Genomic DNA, 16,469 nt, shown 5'->3' with positions numbered 1-16,469 from the left:
ACAAATAGAAGTATCTATTTTTATAATAATACATGTTATTCTGTGAGTCTATCCAGAAGCTCTGGTCCTATTCTGTGAGGGGAAATAATCCTGCTCATTTTCTGCTATTATTTCTGGCTCTCATTTCTGGGTAGTCTCTCCACATCTTTGACCTGTACAGGCAAAAGTGAAGCTATCGTTAAAGAGTATTCACTATTGCAGTCCCAGTAACTGTAACTGGCTCCTTTATGCTGGTGCAAAATTGAGGCTGCCACGGTTGCATTAGAGGTTTAAATCCAAGTATACATTGACCAGGACTATGGTATCTTTGGCAACATAATCCCCCCACACCAATACCTTAGTGGATGTTTGCAGGGAACCACAGTTGAAGATCTTGCTTAGACCTACTTTTAAGCTGTGCTTTTCTTATTGTTTTCCTTTTGGCATATCTTTGCTACTGCACTTATGTCTCTCTGAGAGAGATATTAGTGAAAATGTCTTGAAGAAAATCAGGGCAATAGTCCTGTCTGGCTAAGGACTTCTCTTCATCATTGTTTTTGCGTCTGCTTCAATTTGCTACTCAGTCGCAATGAACCTTTTAAATTTACTAAGATTCTGAAGTAACTGCAGCCTCCAGCAGCTTAGCTTTCAGGCAGTAGACAGATTCTTCCTTGGCAAAGCTATACTCCCTTCCACTTCCCTTTGCAGATGAATTGGTTCTAATCTGAGTTTTCCTTTATTTTGGGGACTTTTTTATACGCCAAAATGAAACAAAACATAACAAAACAAACAAACAAAAAAACATTTCCAGGTACTCAATTCTGATTCATTATTTGAATAATGAATTAGAATATTCATTATTCAAATAACGAATAATGAATAATATTCATTATTCGAATAATGAATGATGAAAAGAAAAGTGTTTGAAACAAGATATAAATACTTTTTCTCTCTTTCATAAACTTATATAGTTAAGTGATCAGAGTAAGGAGGGAGACTGGAATCCATAGAGTCCTCAAAAATCCAGACTTCATCCAGCTTTTTAGGAAAAAGTTAATCCTGGTCCTCATCACTGATGAAGAATACCTTGTTACCACACCCATTAGTCGAGTAGTAAGATGTAAGAAACAGGGTTAAAAAGTGAGGAAAAATCATGTTTCAAATGTCCAAGTAAATTTCCCATGAACTTACATTTCATGTTTCTGAGAATGTTCCATTGGCCAGAAACATAGTCATGTGATCACAAATAAATGTGATGTGAGTTGGTAAATACAGCCTTTGCTCTCACAGAGCACATTCAGGTTAAATGCTCTTATCATTGTGGGTGGGGGTGGGAAGAAATGATGAATACTGTAGAAGGAAGTTCTCTCTGCCGTATTATATAAACCACCAACTCCACCAATCAGTTTTCTTTTGATTGTCCAGTATTTCTTAGTTATTGGATATATTCTGAACTACAAGATCTAATTATTCAATCATTGGAAAACTTGTGTATCATTAGCAATAATTTCATTTTTAAGCCAAAAGCTTATTCTTATAAGTATCAATTGCTCTATCTTCTGAAAAACAAGACCCAAACCAAACAAAAGTATGTTTTTCTTCTCAGTAAAATAACACAGTTTCTTTATTTGGTCTATACTGAGACAAGAAGGCTCGTGGAAATCAGCCTGAAGCATTTTGACATTGTTATGATTGATCAACTCCCATTTCATATTTTTCCTAACACTGCCCTTAAACCCTGATGCATTTCATCATCCTGTACCCCATATAGTACTACTCATAATCTCACCTTCTGACTGATATTACTCAACAGGAAAGATTCCCTGCTGTTATCTTTTTACAGGAACACCTATTGCTGTGCTAGAAAGGGCAGGATGTACAAATCTTATTTTCTTTACTTTCACTTCCTAACAGGTTAGAAAATCTCATGAACAATTTCTAATATGAAGAACACTTGACATTTTCTTCAATTTTAAACTGCCCATCATTTATAATATTTCCATCATGAGTTTAGACCTGTCAGAAGTCATAAAAAGTCAGACTTTTGCAAAGTTTATTAGAAAAAAAAAATAATAATAAAGTAAGTTAGAGAACTGTTGTTGAGTGCTTCCAAAAACGTCATGTAGTATAATAGGATAAAATTAAACTAAGCAACTTTTCACTATAATGGTTAAGTAGAAATAACTAACACCAAGCATAAATTGAAAAACTAAGGAACCAATATTACATGTTATTCCATCTGATAGACAATCTGTCTGGAATGAGGAAAAATTGTCCCCATACTCAGATCAGTGTTTAGAACATATTTAACCACATTTTACTCAAATAACTAAAATTTGTTTTTAACCTGCTTCTAAAGCTATTAAGTGTCACAAAAAATACTACAGTGAGATTTTTTATTTCACTGATATTTTGTATCTTCTTCCATTTTGATAAGTCTTACAAACTATGTACTCTCAGAGACAGTAAAAAGAAACACTAGTGAATGAATAATTGTTAAAATAATTTATTTTTCTGCTTTAAAATTATCTTTATGTCTTTCTTGGTTAAAAGGGAGAATTTTCTTTTGTTAAATGATATTTATAATATATTTTCCCAATATTTTCCTGTTATTTCAAACTTAGAACTTTTACAATATTAACATATCTTACATTGTCATTGGATATTGTTTTCTGAAGAGCTGGAAATAATTACTTTATACATAAGTTAAGGATGTTAAAATAGTCAGAAATCCTTATTTAGTACCTTAATCTGTCATTCTCTGTAATAAAAGTTCCACAGTATTGACATAATTTAGATAAGTTTATTTTTATTTGATATCTCCAATATACCATGTAATATTATTGTAATACCCAGGCCTGATGTTTGAATGTCTTATGGTAATTATGTTAATTTCAGATTTGGTCTTGACATTACTTCCAACATTTGAATTAGGACTATTTACTTTCAACCCCACAATTATTCTTGCCCAGACAGCTATTTTTTTTCTATATGATTATTTCCCCAGGAAAATTACATTTAAAAATGTCTTAAGGAAATATAAATGTCAGTATGCAAACTTGTAACTGTTGTTCTTGTTACTACCAGTATATGTTTGCTCTTACGTTTTCCTATCTCTTTGTATCCTACATATCTCCACTAATTCAGAAAACTTGTAAACTTTTTATCTCACATTGTACTGTACAGTCTACTAATATATATGAAGATTAATTTAGTCAATGATACCATAAGCAATACATTTCACAATTTGAATTTTCTTATAATCCCTTCTACAATCATTTTTTCAAGGCTCTTTTCCTACATGGTCATGAATATATCATGCCAGCTCTAAAATCACCTGGCTCATTGATAATTCTTAAAACTAGTCAAGACCTCACTGGTGTCTTTCTTATAGTTTTGTTTGCCACCCTGCCTGTACTGTGCAATAGTGATATACAACCAAAATAAGCCTTCAAGACCAATACTAACCTCATTCCCCTATCATATCTTTTTCTTTACTAAAAACCTTAGGTCTAAGTTATTCTCTTTATTTCTTTTTCAACTACAGGGAAGATTTATTTAATTTATTTTAAGAGAAAGGATATATTTTCAGTTAAGTTCTATTAGAAAAACTGTCCTGATTGCAAACAGTAGACTTTTCAATTTTCCTTGGTCTCCTTTCACATAGCTTGTGAAAGTTGTTTGAATTCATGTTCAAAAGTTAATGGTTACTATTTTAATAGCAAAACAATTTTCCTAACCTTCATCAAAATGTCAGTCAACTCAATGGTAAAATAATGTAGCTGTGTTGATTAAATGACAGGAAATACTATATGTATTATATGTAGTAAGTATGCATAAAATCATGTTCAATAAAATGGCAGCTATTTATAAGTAGATCAACAGAAACTTCAAATCAAAAAAAAATATTTTCAAGCATCTGTATATACATTTCTTTTGTACATCTGTGAAAATGTGTTTTTGTTGATAGTTGTAAATAGCAGGAAGATATTTCAGTTAATACTAATATACTTTGTATTCAGATAAAGCATTCTCACGTTTAAGGGTAGGACATTGTTAAGTTGTTAATGGTTGCTGAAGGGAATTTTCCTCCCATGTTCAAAAGTTATGTTCTTGCATTTGTCAAGACTTCCACTGAGGTAAAAGCTAATTTATGTTCTTGACATTTCCACTTCTCTTTAAATACTCCTGTGACTAGTTAGTCACATACAGGATTTTAACTCCTAATCTTGTGCAGTTTAAATGATTTTATAGGTTGACACTTTTCAATATGTGATAACGATACACCAGAAAGATATTATAAACCACTGATACAGAATCTTTAAATGATCTAGGAATTCTTTTCTATTCTGGAAGAGCAAACTCGTTTCACTTATGACACTCTTTTCTCCTTTTGTTCCCTTGATCTTCTATTCATACGCCTTTAAGGCAAAATATATAACATCATTACTTTTATTACCAATAAAACTTGATTTAAGCCTCCAATTTTTTTTAAGTTTATCAGGAAGTTCTATATGTACATGGTCACTGTTCTTCATAAGGATATTGATTAAGTTGACTTTGGGGCTATTTTGAAATTCTTCCTTCTATTTTCCTACATTTTTATTTATCAACAATCTCTATGTCACTTCCTTTTGAAATTGACTTTGATTCTCCTCTTTCATAATTTCTATTTGTGAAATATTTGGATTAATGACTTAAATACTTTGTACAACCATAGAAAACAAAAACTTTCAAAATTCTGCTCACTTAACTGATGTTTTCCTTGAGAAACTCACATATTTCTCTAACATGAATTTTTCCAAACTTAACTTTTATATTTACCATTACTTTTCCAATAAACGAAGAGAGTACCATGTTACTTATTTCATATATCTTGAAGGCTACTGTTGGGATGTCAGAGCACTGAATCATTTTATTTAAAAATTACTTCTTTCCTCCTACTTTACAGTATCCATACCCATTCTAATAAAGTGGATTTTTTAAGTCATTCACATAGGCTTGTGAAAAACATTAGCTAAATACTCCCAACCCTGTTTACTTTTCCTGAGCACACATAAAGTTATTTCCAGGCTACCTATGTGGTCGGTCAGTTCTAGGTCATAAGAAGGCATTTAGTTAACTGATGTAACTAAATGTGATATATACTAATTTGCATTTTGGCTCTTATTATTTCCCAAGAAATCTTTGACTAATCCTCTTTCTCATACTTATGCTGCTGGAAATGAAGAATTCTGAGAGATGCTATGGCATAATAGAGAAATTTGACGCCTTCCATTAACTAAAGAGAGACATCCAAAAAGATTCATCTGGTATATATAAGATTGTGACTAGAATGAGAAGTAAACATTTATTGGAAAAAACCTCTGTTTTTTGTTGTTGTTGTTGTTGTTGTTGCTGTCAGAGGTATCAGAACTGTTATTCTTATTAATGAAATGTCGAATCCATTTCTTGGCTCCTGTTGGTCCCTTGCAGAAGTTGTACTCTTTGATGGATCCTTTAATGCATTTATTTATTTATCTGTCTTTGCTTTTAGTCTATGAACAATCTGAGAGCAGTGTCTGTGTTTTAACTCAGATAAATATATGTTTATATATATATAGTTTATTTTTCATACATACACACACACACTGTTTAATTAACTTTGAATATACAGAAGTTTTTTGTTTGTTTGTTTTGTTTTGTTTAATATTTTAGTTAAATAAAACAGGTGCCCCCCCTTTCTTTTTTTTTTTTTTTAAGATAATGGCAGAGTAGGAGGATCCTAGGCTTGCCTGGCCCCACAAATCCAATTAGATAACTATCAATTCATCCTAAATACCCCAGAAATTGACCAGAAGTCAGGCAGAAAAATTCCACAGCTAAAGATAGAGAAGAGATCACATCAAAGAAGGTAGGAGGTGTGGAGACATGTTTGGAAGAGAAATGGATCATGGTCACCACAATGGGGAGGGAGCTCTGGTCCTGGAGATGGGTAACTGACAGAGAAACATTCATGGAGAGATACCTCTGGGAACAAAGGAACTGGAAGTTGCCATTTCTCTCTCTCACCTCTCAGCATAAACACAGAGTCACCTGTAGGAACCAGCAGAGCAATAACTCTACTTAATTTGCTTACATCAAGCTCTGCTCTTTACCCCCCAGTGAAATCACCCTTCCCAGTTATGCTTGCCTCACTCCCAGCACTGTAGGTCTCCTCTCCCAGAAGACAGGCCCAAACCTGTGCCCACACTATATCTCTTCACCCAAAAGGTTTCAGGACCTCAGTTCGAATGGTGGTGGAGACTTGTCTCATTTCACAAGCAGCACACAGCACATGTAGTTAAAATGCACCTTTTTGGGGCACCTGGGTGGCTCAGTGGGTTAAAGCCTCTGACTTCAGCTCAGGTCATGATCCCAGAGTCCTGGGATCGAGCCCTGCATTGGGCTCACTGTTCAGCAGGGGGCCTGCTTCCCCCCACCCTATCTGCCTCTCTGCCTACTTAGGATCTCCATCTGTCAAATAAATAAATAAAATCTTTAAAAAATAAATAAAATAAAATAAAATAAAATAAAATGCACCTTTTCAGGCAAGGGACCAAACACTGTGCACAAGAGCCAGAGTTTCTGGAGATGACTGGCCTGAAGGATAAAATGCCCAGGACACAACAGTAGAGGCCCTGGGGTATAGGGGACCCTATGCTTCAGAGTACTACAGGACTTCTTCTTCATAAGACCATTACCCCAAAGAACAGGAGACATAGCTGACTTTCCTAACACAGACAAACAGGCACAGAAACTTAGATAAAATGAGAAGATAGCAAAAATTGTCCCAAATGAAAGAACAGGACAAGACCATGTCCAGGGGTCTAAGAAAAACAGATATAAATAACATATTTGATAGAGAATTTAAAGTGATGATCATAAAGATAAGCACTGGACTTGAGAAAACAGTGGAAGGTATGAATGAGACCCTTAACACATAGCTAATGAATAAAATAGCAGAGATAAAGGACTCAGTAAATAAAATGAGATATATGCTTGATGAAGTGAACAACAAGCTTGAGGAAGCAGAATAATGAAATAATGACCTAGAAGATAGAATAATGGAAAGTAATCAAGCTGAACAAAAGAGAAAAAAAAGAATTATGCAAAATAAGAATAGATAGGACACTGCTGGATTCCATCAAATGTAATAGTATTTCCCTTTTGAGTCTCATAGGAAGGAGGGAGAGAAAAGGGGGCAGCACATTTATTTAAAGAGATAATAGCTGTTAACTTCCTTAATTTGGGAAAGGAAACAGATATCCAGATCCAGGAGGCACAGAGGAACCCCAACAAGATCAACAAAATCCACACCAAGAGTTATTATTAAAATGACAAAATATAGTGGACCAAAAAATAATAACTAAATAACTAAATAACTAAATAAATAGCAATAACAAGAAGATGGTAACATGCCAAGAAAACCTCATAAGGCTATCAGGGAATTTTTCAGCAGAAATTTTCCAAGACAGAAGACAGTGGAATGGCATATTCAAAATGCTGATTATGAAAAATCTGCAGCCAAGAACTCTATCCAATGAGTTATCATTCAGAATAGAAAGATAAGAGTTACCAGAGAAACAAGAAGAGTTCATGACCACTAAACCAGCCCTTCAGGAAATATTAAAGAGGACTTCCTGAGTGGGACAGAAAGGCTGATAGTGACAGTACAAAAGTAAGAAACACAAAATCAGTGAAAATGAATATTTTGATAAAATACCGAAGAACTCACAAAATTAAAAGATGTAAAATATGACACCATATACCTAAAATGTGAGGAGAAGAGGAGAAAGGAATGGGTTCAAATTTAAATAACCATCAACTTAATTTTGGCTGTTATATGCAGATGTTAAATACAAACCAAATGTTAGCCAAAAATCAAAGACCATTCATAAATATGTGAAGAATAAAAATAAGGAAGTGCAAAATATATCATTAAATAAATAAGCAACCTAGAAAGAGAGAAAGACAAGAGAAATCAGGGAAAATCTTCAGAAACAATGACAAAACAAATAATAAAATAAAAATAAAAAGAAAAAATAAAATAATTATCTATCAATAATTACTTTGAATGTAAATGGATGAAATGCTTCAATCAAAAGACAGGGTGACAGAATGGACCAAAAAATCAAGATCCATCTATATGGTACCTACAAGAGATTTATTTTACACTTAAAGATGCTTGTGGAATGAAAGTGAGGGGATTGGGAAACATCAATCATGCAACTGGATGTCAAAAGAAAATTGAAGTAAAGACACGTATATTGGAAAATATAGGCTTTAAAACAAAGATTGTCACAAGAGACAAAGAAAGACACTATAGAATAGTAAAGGAGACATTCCAACAAGAAGATATAATACATTTTCAATATTTGTGCACCCAAAATGGGCACCCAAATACATAGAACAGTTAACAACAAACATAAAATAACTAATCAGTAATAATACAATAAAGAATAAGGAACTTCAACATCACACTTAGGCAATGCACAGATCATCTAAACATAAAATCAACAAGGAAACAAAGCCTTTGAATGACATTCTGAACCAGATGGATTTAGCAGATAGTCAGAACATTCCATCCTAAAGCAGCAGAATACACATTCTTTTCAATTGCACATGGAACAGTCTCCAAAATAGATCTTATATTAGCTCACAAAATGAAGCACAATAAATTAAAAATGACTGAGGTTATATAATGCATATTTTCTGACCACAATGCTATGAAACTAGAAGTTGAGGTCACCACAAGAAGAAATCTGGAAAGACTACAAATATATGGAGGTTAAATCTCATGCTATAATAATGAGTGGGTACACCAGGAAATAAAAGAAAAAATTTAAAAAAAAACACATGGAAACAAATGAAAATTAAAATGAAAACAATGGTTAAAAGATTTGGGATGCAGTGAAAGTGTTCCTAAGAGGGAATTTTATAGCAATACATGCCTACTTCAAGAAGGAAGAAAAATCTCAAATAAAAATCTAACCTTACACTTAATGGAACTAGAAGAATAAACAAAAAACAAACCTAAAACAGCAAAAGAAAATAATAAAGATCAGTGCAGTAATAAATGGTAAAGGGAAAAAGAAACAATACAACAGATCAATGGAACCAGGAGTTTGTTCTTTGAAAAAATGTACATGACTGATAAACCTCTAGCCAGATTTAGAAGAAAAAAGAGAAAGGACAAAAATAAATATAATTGCAAATGAAAGGGAAGAAATGACAACTGAAACTACACAAATACAAGCAATCATAAGAGAATATTATGAAAAACTATATGGGTAACAAATTGGACAACCTAGTGTAAAAGGATAATTTCCTACAAAATATAACCCATCAAAACTGAAACAGGAAGAAATAGAAAATTTTAACAGACCAATTACTGGCAGAGTTACTGAACTTGTAATAAAAAAAATCCCAACCAAAAAAAAATCCAGTATCAGATGGCTTCACAAGAAAATTCTACCAAACATTTAAGGAACTAAAACCTATTCTTCACAAACTATTCCAAAAAGTAGAAAACTCTAAATTCATCTTATGAAGCCAGAATTACTCTAATACCAAAACCAAATAAAGACACTACTAGAAAAAGGAACTACAAGCCACTATCTCTGATGAACACAGATGTAAAAATCCTCAACAAAATACTACCAATGTGTACAACAGTAGATTAAAAAAAAAAAAAAATCATTCAGCATGATCAAGTGGGATTTATTCCCTAAAAACAAGGGAGGTTCAAAATTCACAAATCAGTCACCCTAAAATATCACAGCAATAGGAGAAAGGATAAGACCTATATAATCATTTCAGTAGATGCAGAAAAAGCATTTGACAAAATTCAATGTGCATTCATAATTAAAACCCTCAACAAAGTAGATTTAGAGGGAACTTACCTCAAAAGAAAGGTAAGAAAGGTAAGAAAGACTACATATGGAAAACCCACAGTGAACGTCATCCTTATTGGGAAAAAACAGAGCTTTTCTGGGATGCCTGGCTGGTTTTGCTGATGATATCAGGGTTCTGGGATTGAGTCCCACATTGGGCTCCTTGGTCAGGGGGAGCATGCTTCTCCTTCTGCCTGCCACTCCCCCATTCATGCTCTCTTTCTCCCTTTCTCTCTGACAAATAAATAAATAAATCTTAAAAAAAGGAAAGAGCTTTTCCCTTAGGTAAAAAACAAACAAGGTTGTTTACTTTCACTGCCTTTATTTACCATACTACTGCAAGTCCTAGCCACAGCAATTAAATCACAAAAAGAAATAAAAGTTATTTAAATTAGTAAGGAAGAAGCAAATAAAACTTTCACTATTCACAGATGGTATGATACACTATACAGAAAATTTGAAAGACTCCACCAAAAACTACTAGAACAGATAAATTAATTCAGTAATGTTTCAGGATATATATCAATGTACAGATATCTCTTGCATTTCTATACATCAAAATTGAGTCATCAGAAGTAAAATTTAAGAAAACAATTCCATTGACAAATGTACCAAAAATAATAAGATGGCTAGGAAAATCCCTAACCATAGAGGTGGAAGACCTGTACTCTGAAAACTATAAAACACAGATGAAAAAAATTGAAGATGACAGAAACGAATGGAAAGGCATTCCATGTTCATGGATTGGAAGGACAAATATTTTTAAACTGTCTATACCACTCAAAGCAGTATCTACATATTTAATGCAATCCCTATCAAAATAACAACATTTTTCACAGAATTAGAACAAACAATTCTAAAATATGCATAGAACCCCAAAAGACTATGGATAACTAAAGCACCCCTGAAAAATGAAAACAAAGCTGGAGGAATAAGAATTCTGGACTTCAAGTGATATTACAAAGCTGTAGTAATTAAAACAGTATGGTACTGGCACAAAAATAGACACACAGATTAATAGAAGAGAATAGAAAATCCAGAAATGAAGCTACAGCTATGTACAAGCCACATGCAAAAGAATGAAAGTGGGCCTCTTTATTACACCATACACAAAAATAAATTCAAAATGTATTGAAGACCTAAATCTGAGACTTAGAACCATAAAATTCCTAAAAGAGAGCACAGACAGTACTTTCTCTGACAACAGCCATAGCAACTATTTTCTAGAAATGTCCTCTGAGACAAGGGAAACAAAAGAAAAATTAAACCATTGGGATTACATCAAAATAAAAAAAAGCTTCTGCACAGGAAAGGGAATAATCATTGAAACTAGAAGGCTACATAAGGAATGGGAGAAGATATTTGCAAATGAAATATCCAATAAAGGGTTAGCATTTAATATATATGAAGAACTTATACAAGTTAGCACCAAAAAAAAAAAAAAAAAAAAACCATGCTAAAGGTAGGCAAAAGACATGAACGGACATTTCTCTAAAGTACACCTCCAGATAGCCAACAGAAACATGAAAAGATGTTCTTAATCACTTATCATCAGGGAAATTCAAATCAAAACTACAATGAGATATCACCTCACACCTGATGGAACAGCTAAAATAAACCACACAGGAAACAACATGTGTTGGCAAGCATATGGAGAAAGGGGAACCCTCTTTAAATGGTAGGCATGCAGACTGGTACCTCCACTCTGGAAAACAGTATGGAGGTTCCTCAAATAGTTAAAAATGAAACTACCCTCTTATCCAGCAGTTACAACACTGGACATTTTTCCCAAAGAATACAAAAACACCAATTTAAAGTGAAACAGATACCACTATGCTTATAGCAGTGTTATTTATTATAGCAAAATTACGGAAGCAGTCCAAGTGTCCATGGAGTGATGAATGGATAAAGAAGTGGTATATACATATAATAGAATATCACTGAGCCATAAAAAAAGAAATCTTGACGTTTGTAATGACATGGCTAGAGCTATAGTGTGTAATGGTAAGTGAAATAAGTCAACCAGAGAAAGATAAGTACCACATGATTTCACTCATATGTAGAACTTAAGAAACAAAACAAATGAGCAAAGGGAAGAAGGAGAGACAGAGAGACAAACCAAGAAACAGAGTCTTCAATGTAGGGAACAAACTGTTGTTGCCTGAGGGGAGGTGAGTGAAGGAATGGTTGAAATAGATGATGGGGATTAAGTGCTCACTTGTGGTGAGCACTGGGTGATGTATGGAAGTGTTGACCTGAACTAATATAACACTGTATGTTAACTAACTGGAATTAAAATAAAAACTTTAAAAATACATCTGAAGCTCTTTCACAGAAAATATTTCAGTACTTCCAATTCAGGCCAGTCTTGATTTAACAGCTTAAAAATTTAAGGAAATACATAGAAGAATTGCTTTCACAGTTTGAACAACAGGTAACACAAGACAGTGATTTCTGAGAGGGAAACAAATGAGAAATATTCTATGATTGTTTTAGTTTAGTACTTGGAGTACTTGGAGAATTTCCAGGTTGCAGTGCAGGGAGTAAATCATCATGCAGTGCCTGATTATCTTCCTGATTTGAGGAAACACAGCTGGGATTTAGAGATGACAAAGCAGTTAAAATATGTATGGCATGGTAGAGGATGAGAAAGAAGAGACCTGTACAGGAGAATGAGGGAGTGGTTGGGTAAGGGAGAAAGAAACAACTATGGAGTTCTCCAGAGAGTACCTTCAAGTCTTCACCTGAGTGGTGACAAATACACACATGTATGCAGGGAAAATATGCAAGGCTGAATAAAAAAACATCTGAAAGAAGCAGAAAAAACAATGCTTATGGCTCAAATAGAGCATCAAGAATTCCTGTTTCTTTCTATCAAAGTGGAAAAATTTATAAATATAGGCCATCAAACTATACAAAAGGGTATTGTCTCAATAATGAATAAAATTGGCCTTAGAGTAAATGTTCTAGTCCTATTTTAAATACTATATGGAAATATCTCAAAAGATCAAAATCACTCCAAATAACTTAAACACATCCAAAAGGGGAAGAAAAAAAAAAAAAAGACAAAAAACCCTGGAAAACATTTAAAATAATATGAGAATATCCATTATCCCTAAGGATAAAATTGTTATCATGTAAAAAAAAATTATTTACCCAAAGAAGTAGATAACTACAGCTTAAAAAAAAAGAAAAAAAATTATTGAAAATGACACATGAATATTTGATTATAGAATAAATATTTGAGATGATATATAAGACATCAAAATTAGTTATAATTATGTTCTAGATATTCATGGGTAAAAAAAAAAAATTATTTACCCAAAGAAGTAGATAACTACAGCTTAAAAAAAAAAGAAAAAAAAATTATTGAAAATGACACATGAATATTTGATTATAGAATAAATATTTGAGATGATATATAAGACATCAAAATTAGTTATAATTATGTTCTAGATATTCAATAAAATATAGGAAAACTGAAGTGTATAAAATGGAGATATGAAAGATACTTGATAAAAGCTCAATTCAGAATTCTATATATTTTTAGAAAGCATCTGAAACTTTTAAAATCAGTGATTTGTAGTTAAAAAAATCAAATTAGGCATAACAGAAAAATGATCTTTAAAATATAGAAGTAGAAATTATTTAAAATATAACGCAGAAATAAAAACTCAACAATATTGACTACAGTTTCAGTAGGCTCTGGACCATATATATGTATAACTGTAATATTTGAAGGAAAGAGAAGGGATAGAAAAATTATTTTAATAAATATCATCTAAAAATATTTAAAGCAATAAAAAAATAAGCTTGCAAATCCAAAAAGCTTAATAAGCCATAAGCAAAAGAGACTGATATACATCATAATCAAATTGCTTTAAACCAATAATAAAAGGAAAATTAGAAACAGCTATTTAAAAATGAAATGCAATATATAAAGGAACAAAAAACAGAAAAGCAGCAGATGCCTAGTCAGAACCATAAAGCTAAAGATAGTAAAAGAACATATTTAAAGTATTGAGATGGCAAAAATACTTAGGTACCCAGAATTCTCTTCCTGGGAAAAAAAAATAAGTGTAAAATATAATAAAATATAAGATTTAACATATATTTAAATGAAGATAAATAAATAACTTTTCAGAAACACAAAAGCAGGAATAATTCCATCACAATATACTTGTATCAAAATTTAATTGTCTATATAATAATGAAAAGGTATACTTAGAGAATGAAGCAAGGGGCGCCTGGGTGGCTCAGTGGGTTAAGCCTCTGCCTTGGGCTCGGGTCATGGTCCCAGGGTCCTGGGATCGAGCCCCGCATTGGGCTCTCTGCTCTGCAGGGAGCCTGCTTCCTTCTCTCTCTCTGCCTGCCTCTCTGCCTGCTTGTGATCTCTCTCTGTCAAATAACTAAATAAAATCTTAAAAAAAAAAAAAGAGAGAGAGAGAGAGAAACAACATATTTTTCATCCTCTTAGAAACCTTGAAATTTGGGGGGTCCTGTAGTAGCACCCCGCCTTTTCTTCCGGTCTGGAGGCCTGCCCCTCCCCCGTCCACCACTGTTACCTGGGAAACAAGCCTCAATAGACCGCTCACTTCAAGCTGGTTTCATGATAGCCACGGAGAAAAAAAGCAGTTTGGGGCCATTGGTGGGGGCTGTGGACCAGGGCATCAGCTCAACGCGCTTTTTGGTGTTCAATTCAAAAACGGCAAAAATAATTCAAAAACATCACAGATGATGACTTAGTCATCATCAAATGGAAATAAAATAAGAGTTTCCAAGAGAAGGATGGGTGGAACAAGACCAGAAGGAAACTGTGCAGTTTGTCTATGTGTATATAGAGAAAGCATGTGAGAAACTTGGACAGCTCAATATTGATATTTCCAATCTAAAGGCTACTGGTGTCAGTAATCAGAGGGGAACTACTATAGTCTGAGACAAGTTAACTGGAGAGTCTCTCTAGGATGCTACAGTGTGGCATGATCTAAGAACCGGGTCTACCATTGAGAATCTTAGTAAAAGAATTCCAAGATAGGCCTTCCACTTAGCACTTATTTTCTGGGCAGTGAAACTTTCTGGGCTCCTTGGCAATTGAGAAAAATCCAAAAGGCTGTTGAAGAAGATAGTGCTCTTTTTGGGACCAATGATTCATGGTTTATTTGGAGTTTGACAGGAGAGGACAGTGGAGGTGTCCATTGCACAGATGTAACAATGCAAATAGGATAATGCTTTTTGACATTCATTCTCTGGAATGGGATAAAGAGCTCTGCAAATTTTTTGAAATTCCTATGAAAACTCTTCCAAATGTCTGGAGTTCTTCTGAGATCTGTGGCCTAATGACACCTGGGGCCTTGAAGGTGTACCAATTTCTGGGTGTTTGGGGGACCAGTCTGCTGCATTGGTGGGGCAAATGTGCTTCCAGGATGGACAAAACAAAAGATGGAGCAGGCTGTTTCTTACTATGTAATATAGGCAGTATGTATTTTTTGAACATGGCCTTCTGACCACAGTGAGTTATAAGCTTGGCAGAGATAAACCAGTGTATTATGCATTGGCAGGCTCTGAACCCATAGCTGATGCTGTTATTTGCTGGCTAGGAGACAACCTTGGAATTATAAAGCCCTCAGAAGAAATTGAAAAACTTGCTAAAGAAGTAGATAGTTCTTATGGCTGCTACTTTGTCCCCAGGTTTTCAGGGTTATATACACCTAAATGGGAGCCTAGTGTGAGAGGGATCAACTGTGGGCTCACCCAGTTCACAATAAATGCCATATTGCTTTTGTTGAATTAGAAGCTGTTTGTTTCCAAACCTGGAAGATTTTGGATACCTGTGACTATGGAATTCCACTCACTCATTTGGAGGTAGACAGACAAATAATCACCAACAAAATCCTTACGTAGCTGCAGTAAGATATTCTGTATATCCCAGTAGTGAAGCCCTTGATACCCAAAACAACTGCCGTGGGTTGCAGGGGCTGCAGAAGGAGTTGGAGTTTGGAGTCTTGAATCTGAGGATCTGTCAGCGGCCGCAGTGGAGTGGTTTGAACCCCAGACCAATGCTAAGGAAAGTGAAATTTGTTATGTACATGGAAGAAAGCTGTGATGGAGTCAGTGGGTTGGGTTACAACTGAGTCATTGGAAAGCGGTAACCTTCTGTAGCTTACGCTTTTTTTTTTTTTTTGGTAGTGAATAGCATGGTGATGTTCATCAGAGCAAGGTACATCTCAAGTATCACATAAATGGTACCAACTCATGGATTCCAAAGATGAGAACTCTTTGCCTAATGAGAAAATCCAGCAATTGTCTGTTAATGTGCTGATACTATTCAGAGACTCTGATTTTATTTATTAGCCAGTTGCTGCATAACCCTCCAAGTAGGCCTGTGGCTTGAAATGAAAATGCAGCAGAGAGACTGCAATAGAAGCATTTGGTGTGTTTTTTAACATCAAGAATTAAGATTGGACCAGCCACCTTGGGGCTGGCCCCTCCTTTACCATCCTGTTCTGCCCCACTCTCTCTGAGATGGAGGAAGAATTCAGGTCCTTCATTGGAATCTTTCATCAAACACACTCAAAT

General features: G+C 34.1%; 1 pseudogene; it reads left to right on the top strand.

Moving 5' to 3' along the window:
* The first annotated feature begins 6,815 nt into the window (after window positions 1-6,815).
* Window positions 6,816-16,024, top strand: LOC122913471 (annotated as a pseudogene).
* The last annotated feature ends 445 nt before the right edge of the window (window positions 16,025-16,469 follow it).

This window comes from Neovison vison, chromosome 7, assembly GCF_020171115.1.
Source record: "Neovison vison isolate M4711 chromosome 7, ASM_NN_V1, whole genome shotgun sequence".
Taxonomy (NCBI): Eukaryota; Metazoa; Chordata; class Mammalia; order Carnivora; family Mustelidae; genus Neogale; species Neogale vison.
Note: the sequence above shows the minus strand (reverse complement) of the source record. Positions and strands in the feature narration are given on the sequence as shown.